This window comes from Rhipicephalus microplus, unplaced genomic scaffold (genome assembly GCF_043290135.1).
Source record: "Rhipicephalus microplus isolate Deutch F79 unplaced genomic scaffold, USDA_Rmic scaffold_25, whole genome shotgun sequence".
Lineage (NCBI taxonomy): Eukaryota > Metazoa > Arthropoda > Arachnida > Ixodida > Ixodidae > Rhipicephalus > Rhipicephalus microplus.
Window position 1 is genome coordinate 2,144,772 of NW_027464598.1, and position 6,924 is coordinate 2,151,695.

General features: G+C 44.8%; 1 pseudogene; it reads left to right on the plus strand.

Moving 5' to 3' along the window:
- The first annotated feature begins 1,172 nt into the window (after positions 1-1,172).
- LOC119167554 (uncharacterized) lies at positions 1,173-4,514 on the plus strand (annotated as a pseudogene).
- Positions 4,515-6,924: the final 2,410 nt, after the last annotated feature.

Here is a 6,924-nt window from a genome sequence, read left to right on the forward strand (position 1 = left end):
AAACAGCACGCTGTACTGTTCATGTTTATTTTCAACCCACGTGTTCATAGCTCTTCGCAATGTGCCCTTTGAAACATATGTCGATCGAGGTGATACTAAATCTGAGCTGAAAACACAGAGTGAGATAATGAATTGCCCATTTCATTGGTTTTTACACGAGCCAGGTATGTAATGAATAAAAGAATGGAATTTTAAGGGATCGTTTTTCTGTTTAACGCAACCCTAATGAAAACCAGAAGATAAGTAAGCCGATAAAGGTATGGGGAATGTTAACTGTACTATTTTAAGAGTATCGTAGCAATTATGATATAGATGTGCATAACAACAAAGTGGACGAAAAGGGGTAAAATCTAACACAACAGCGGAGGTGGTATTGTCGGGCGAGCGTACTCTAGATATATTGTGACACTCGATACTAACTACCACACCCGCACACAAAAAAAAACAAAAAAAACTCTGCCAGCTGTTACTTCGATGCGTCCGATACAGATACCAATTGTGGAGGCAAAACAATCACATCTTTTTAAAGGAATCGCCCTTGAACAACACAACCTGAAACGCAAGTACGCTGTCGTATACATTTCAGAAGCGCGACATGATTGCGAGGCACGCAGTACAGTAATATTGTGGTCACCTTGTATTTTTAACCTGCTGCACATGCATTGTTTTGCTGTTCACCCCCGTTGGAGTGCGGCTAATATGGCCAACACCACCTAGATTTTTTAAGGCCCCTCCACGAATTCTCCTTTGACGCGTGACGTCACCACACTACGACGGCGGGAGCAACCGGTGCGGTAGCGCCATCTGACGGCAGCGGTTGCCGTTCCTGCTCGAGCGGCAGCCAGCTGCCGTTCATGCTGATTACTGTGAGCCATGGTTTCGTAGACAAAATGAAAAATACTTAATTTAACTCTTTTAGAAAATAAAAAAAAATATAAAAAAAGTGAGAAGTATTTTGTTTTATTTTTTTTAAACTGTGTAATTTTTAAAAGTTAAATTGAGTAGTTCTTTTTGTAATCTTTCGAAAGAAGCATTTCAGAAAGGGCATCACTATTGCTGTAAACATCACCATCGTCGTGTTTTTCTTTTCATTTGAGTGCTTTGTTTGAACCGTGGCACGTGCGTTTCATATGCATTACGTGCTGTTTCTCCGTTCTGTCCTTGCCATTTGCTGAAGCTTTGTTGACGGCCGTGATTACTTGAAGGGAACTACTGGACAACGTCCGAGAAAGTGATGTGTGCCTGTGTGACAGTTACTGAGTGATTTGTGAAAATGCCTGGGCACTGTTGTGTTCCCGGCTGCCACGGGAATTACGACGGAGAAAAGACTGTGCGAGTCTTCACTTTCCCAGCTGATGCCGACAGAAGGAGGAGGTGGTTGAAAGCCATTCCGCGTGCCGACTTTGAACCCGGAAAGCGCTCAGTGGTAAGTCTAAAACGCGTGATATTTATTGCGCGACGTTTTTGTGGTGACGTATTGAACTATGCTAGTTTTAAGTTATGAATTTGCTGTTTCGCTCATGAAATTAACTGTCCTAATAACGCTAACATTATTTGGGTTTGGTTTTACAGGTCTGCGAGCGGCACTTTAGAGAGTCAGACATTCTGACTTCCTCTAAGTATGTGGACTCAAAAACCGGCAAAGTCGTCGAGGCAAAACTGAAGATCGCTCGACTCAGCTCCGACGCCGTTCCCAGTGTATTCCCGAACTGTCCAGCGTACCTTTCCGCGCCCGCCGCTACGTCGCGAGAGGCGCCCGCTGAGAAAAGGATGCGCCTTGAAGCAGCCTCTTTACGAGAAGCCATCGCCAATTCACTTGAGACACATGAGGAGGAGGAAACAAAGCACAAGTTTGACACCTTCCAGGCTCTACTGGAATGCCTTCCTCAAATGAAGCTTTCGAACTTTTGGAGTGTTATTTCTAGACCTGCGTGCATTCATTTTCTGAATCTTGCTCTTGAAGACGCCCTTCGTGTTTTGCTGTCAATAACGGTCTTAGAGGATCTCACGGTGAAAGTTCATTGCCAAGATGTGCAGCTTACTACGATTGATGGCATTGGTGCCATCCCTCACAAAGTGAACGACATTCGTTGTTTGACACGCCTGCTAGATTCTGTAGAGTCCTTACACGGAGAACTTTCCTGTAAGCATGAAGACAAAATTGAGGGTTTGCTCAAGTTGGCATTTTCTCTGCTTGAAGATGCCTCAAACTGTGAACTGGCAGATGTTGAACGACTCAATGCCATCCGTTTTTTGAAAGAGCAAGTTTCTCTTCTTCTCGTCAGGCATAGCAAGCAATCTCGGTATTCTCAAGAGTTCCTGGTACTTTCGAGCATTTTATTTACAATTTCTCCGCATGCCTATAGATTCTTGCGCAGTACCGGTAATGTTAGGCTGCCCCATCCATCCACTATACGTCGTGTGTGTAATTCATACAATGTAAGCCCAGAAGCTGAGCAGCAAGGCGCTTCTTTTCTTTCGTATGCAAAGAAGCTGGTCACTACTATGAAAGAGCACAAAAAAATTGTTGTTCTCATGATGGATGAAATTCACCTGCAGCCTTATTTTGACTATAAGGGAGGAACGATTGCTGGTGCGGCTAGCAATAGCCCTAATGCAGCAAAAACAGCGCATGTTTTTATGATGCAAAGCCTACTTTCAAGTCAGAAGAATGTTGTGCACATACTGCCAGTAGAGCGCATCAATGCGGAGGAGCTGCACACTCTTCTGCGTAGTATCATTACTCAGTTGGAAAATGTTGGGTTGCGTATCATTGCTGTAATAACTGACAATAACTCAATCAACCGCAAAACAATGTCACTTTTTGGGGCACCGTGCAAACTTCAGAGTGTGTATCCACACCCTGCTGACCCTGACCGTCCTCTTTTTTTCCTGATTGATCCTGTGCACTTAATGAAGTGTGTGAGGAACAACTGGCTCAATCAGCGAAACTCTGTAACATGCATGTTCTTTCCTAGCGCCACAGAATCTAGCGTACAGCCACCCATACTTACAGCGTCATTTCGTACACTTCGAGAACTACACTTGAAAGAACAGGGTCAGCTCATCAAATCTGCACCGGCGCTTACGACAAAATCTCTCAATCCTTCGAATATGGAACGACAAAATGTTAAGCTCGCGCTAAAGATTTTCAACCCGTCTACAGCAGCAGCTCTTCGAGCGTGTGGGCCTAAACTTCAGCTCGAGCATGTGGCCGGCACAGCAGAGTTTTTAGAACTCATAACTAAGTGGTGGAGCATTGTTAATGTAAAAACATGCAACAAGGGCATTCGACTTCGGGATGAGCTGCAGTCACCGATTGCATCAGTGACAAGTCCACAGGTTCACTTTCTGCTGAATATAGTGGAGTGGCTAGATCTGTGGCAGTCCCTAAGATTTGACGCAGGTGTGCTCACAAAAGAGACTCACAGTGCCCTCCGTCTCACGACAGAAACCTTAGTAAAGGTTGCTGAGTATTGCCTGAATGAGCTGAACTTTGATTATGTGCTTTTAGGGAAGTTTCAGACGGACTCTTTGGAAGAGAGGTTCGGCAAATACCGCCAACTCTCCGGTGCTCAGTACCACATTTCCATCAGACAAGTGTATGAGTCTGAGCGAAAGCTTCGTCTGCAGAACGTTCTGGAGCTCCCAGAAATGGAGGCTGCAGCAGACTCGGTGGCAGTGAATAATGCTGTACTTGATGATTTTGAGATTGAAATAACGGATGAGGACTATGACGTGTGGTGCCAAATCTCCCAGCAATCACATACGTTGCTGGCTACTGCGCCCATGCTGCATTCAAGAAGCTTTTGTGCATGGCTTGCAAAGAAAGTTTAATGCTGGATGACGACATTGAAGTTGAAGGCGGAGAGTTGATCAAGTCCATGACACGTGGTGGTCTCAAGTTTCCGCAGCCTGCCATAATAAATGCCGTTGTTACTGCGGAAATAGTTCTTGACAAACTGAGGAGCGAACAGCATGCACAGCAATTTCATGCGTTACCGAATCAAAAGGAGGCTCTCTTGGCACTCACTCATGATGCGATAAACAACAATGTTGACTTTGATGTGTGTGAAAATGGGCACAGTCCCCAGTTGGTAATGCATTATGTCCTAAGTGCAGCAGCAAACACGCTTTTGAATAACCTGTGCAAACGAAAAAATGATCAGTTGGTTGTTGAAAAGGCCGCAAGAGATAAAGAGCGAAAATTGAAGACATTGAAGAAGTGACTACTCTGCTTGTGGGTGTTGGCTTGTGACTGTTGTTCTTTTTTTATGCGAGAGTTTAGAAACTGATTTTTCATTGTATTTTCATATTCTGCATCTTTTCTTGTGTGTACTGAGAAATTTGTGGCAGCCTTCACGTATTGTATTTTCATATTCTGCATCTTTTCTTGTGTGTACTGAGAAATTTGTGGCAGCCTTCACGTATTTCATATGAGTTATTGTTGTAGCAGTTTGATAACCTTTTGCTGGCTGTTTCTTTTTCCTAAAATAAAACATGACTTGTCAAAATCGCGTGCGTGGTCCTTAAAAATTATTACGAACGTGTTTTCGTACACCTGCGCATCGATACAAAATCAGTAATGATATGCCTGAATGTTACTCGTTATACGATCAAGGAAACCAGAAGAAACATTCATTTAAACTCTGTGAAATTAAACCACGATTCTGCGACCGAGTAAAACGTTTATTGGAGCCGACTGAAAAAAAAAACGTCACTGGCCCTTCCTCAGCTTCGAAAGCCTTCAGGCGCACGCGGAACTGCGTCGGAAAGCTGTGCGCACGCGCAAGCCGAACCTCCAGAGCCGTCGTAGTGCGGTGACGTCATGGAGCCGTGGAGGGGCCTTAAAAAATCTAGGTGGTGTTGATATGGCTGAGAATCGAACCCACCTTCGAAGTAAGCAGTGCTACACCATAAAAACCTCATCAAAGTCCGTGCACCGCTGGAGCGCCGGCACTGTTGGCAATTCTACAAAATTTTATTTAGTTTTTCATTGTTTTACGAGGAACATCATCGATGCTGCTTCCGTCATTTAATTTAAGCGTGAGACAAGCAATATGCGAAAGCTGGCAGCGTGATGGTGTGCGAAGCGAGCGCGTGTTATGTATACGCGTGCTCCAGCAAGATTCCAAGAGTTCGTGCCCTGCCGTAATGCAAGTCTCCCACCAGGCGTTGCCACTCCAACTTCTCGGGGCTAATAGAAGCCGCCGTCGATGCGCTAACAGGCAGGTTTATGCAAATTCGGAGCGCTCGGGCCTGAACACTTATATTTGCAGGCTTGTTTTGCTTACGTTGGTTAATGCCAGCAAGCTGTACCACAGGAAGCCGAAAAATAGTACCCCATAAAGCTGTAGCATTCCACTGACTGACATTCCCCAAATCTTCCCTGCGAATAACTTCAATAAATGACATCAGCCGATTGCTGCACGCCTAAAATGTGTTCGCATTTTATTGCTTATAAATCTTCCACCACCCTATGCATTGCCTTCCGGGCCTTTAGGCTATCCAAATAAATAAATTGTTGTTGAGGTACTATACATGAAGACTCCTTGATAAATCCCTGCCGAGAACCAGGATATTGTATGATCGAATGTGCGTACACTTTGGCCATTATTTTATTTATGCCGTAATTATTCAATGCTTTGCGCGTGAAGGCCACAAAGGCGCATTTTACGGAAGAAATTTCCAAGTCTCGAATTCGTAGGTAACGGGCTGTTCGAGCGGCAGCTCTTTCAATTCTCGCTCGCAACTGCATGCATGTTATGGTGGACGTCCAAACAAAGACATAATCAGCGTACATCGATAGTCCAACTTTGCATGGCAGCTGCTCAGTGAGTGCTGTTAGAGAAAGATTAAACAGCACAAAACGCCGCCCCGGGGAACGCCACGCTAGCTGTAATAAGACGATGTTTGGCCGTCTTCTGTGCTCACACACACACAAAAAAAAACAGGATCACATAGAAAGTAAATTCCGTGAACATGAGCGCGAACTTTATACCATGTGGAATGCAAAAAACAAAAAAAAACAGAAAATCACATAACACATGTATTTTCAGTCTTTTTTTCTTTGCCAGTAATATAGCTTATACATTTGTAATCTCAATCAATTGTACTGCGTCACCATATGACAGAGCTAGAAACAAGACAGACCATTGGGTGGGCTATTCAGGAACAGCTACGCCAGGTTTTGCTCATAAGGCTGAGTGCCCGCCTTCTGTTGCCACCTCGCGGCATACGCAAGTGTGAACAGGAACTGGTCGATCTATACAGTTTCGTATCAAGCTGCCCGTCATTGCCTGCTGCGACCCTGTTGGTCTTGATCGAAGAAACTTTGAACTTGCTACGAATGACGCAGGCCCGATAATGTAAGGCAGGTAAGGCGTAAGATAGCAAGACGCCAACCTTAAATGAAGTCAGCAGCCGACGTCCCTGTTGCGACAATGAAAAACTTTAACAAGATTCCTGGCTTCCATTTTTCAAGCGGTCAACACAGCTGTCGAACTAGTAATGGATGAGCGACTTTGCAATTTCATTGCTTGGACGCTGCAAGCGTAACCTATACGAAATTCATTTTCGCCGGTAGTCATGAGATCACGTGAAAAACGTGTCCGCAATGTGTAACATTGCGGACACCACGTGTGATTGATTGTTTGATTGATTGATAGATTGATTGATATGTTGGGTTCAACGTCCGAAAACCACCATATGATTATGAGAGACACCGTAGTGGAGACTCCGGAAATTTCGACCACGTGGGGTTCTTTAACGTGCACCCAAATCTGAGCACATGGGCCTACAACATTTCCGCCTCCATCGTAAATGCAGCCGCCGCAGCTGAGATTCAAATCCGTGACCTGCGGGTCAGCAGCCGAGTACCTTAGACACAAGACCACCGCGGCGGGGCACATTTCGTGTGTACCA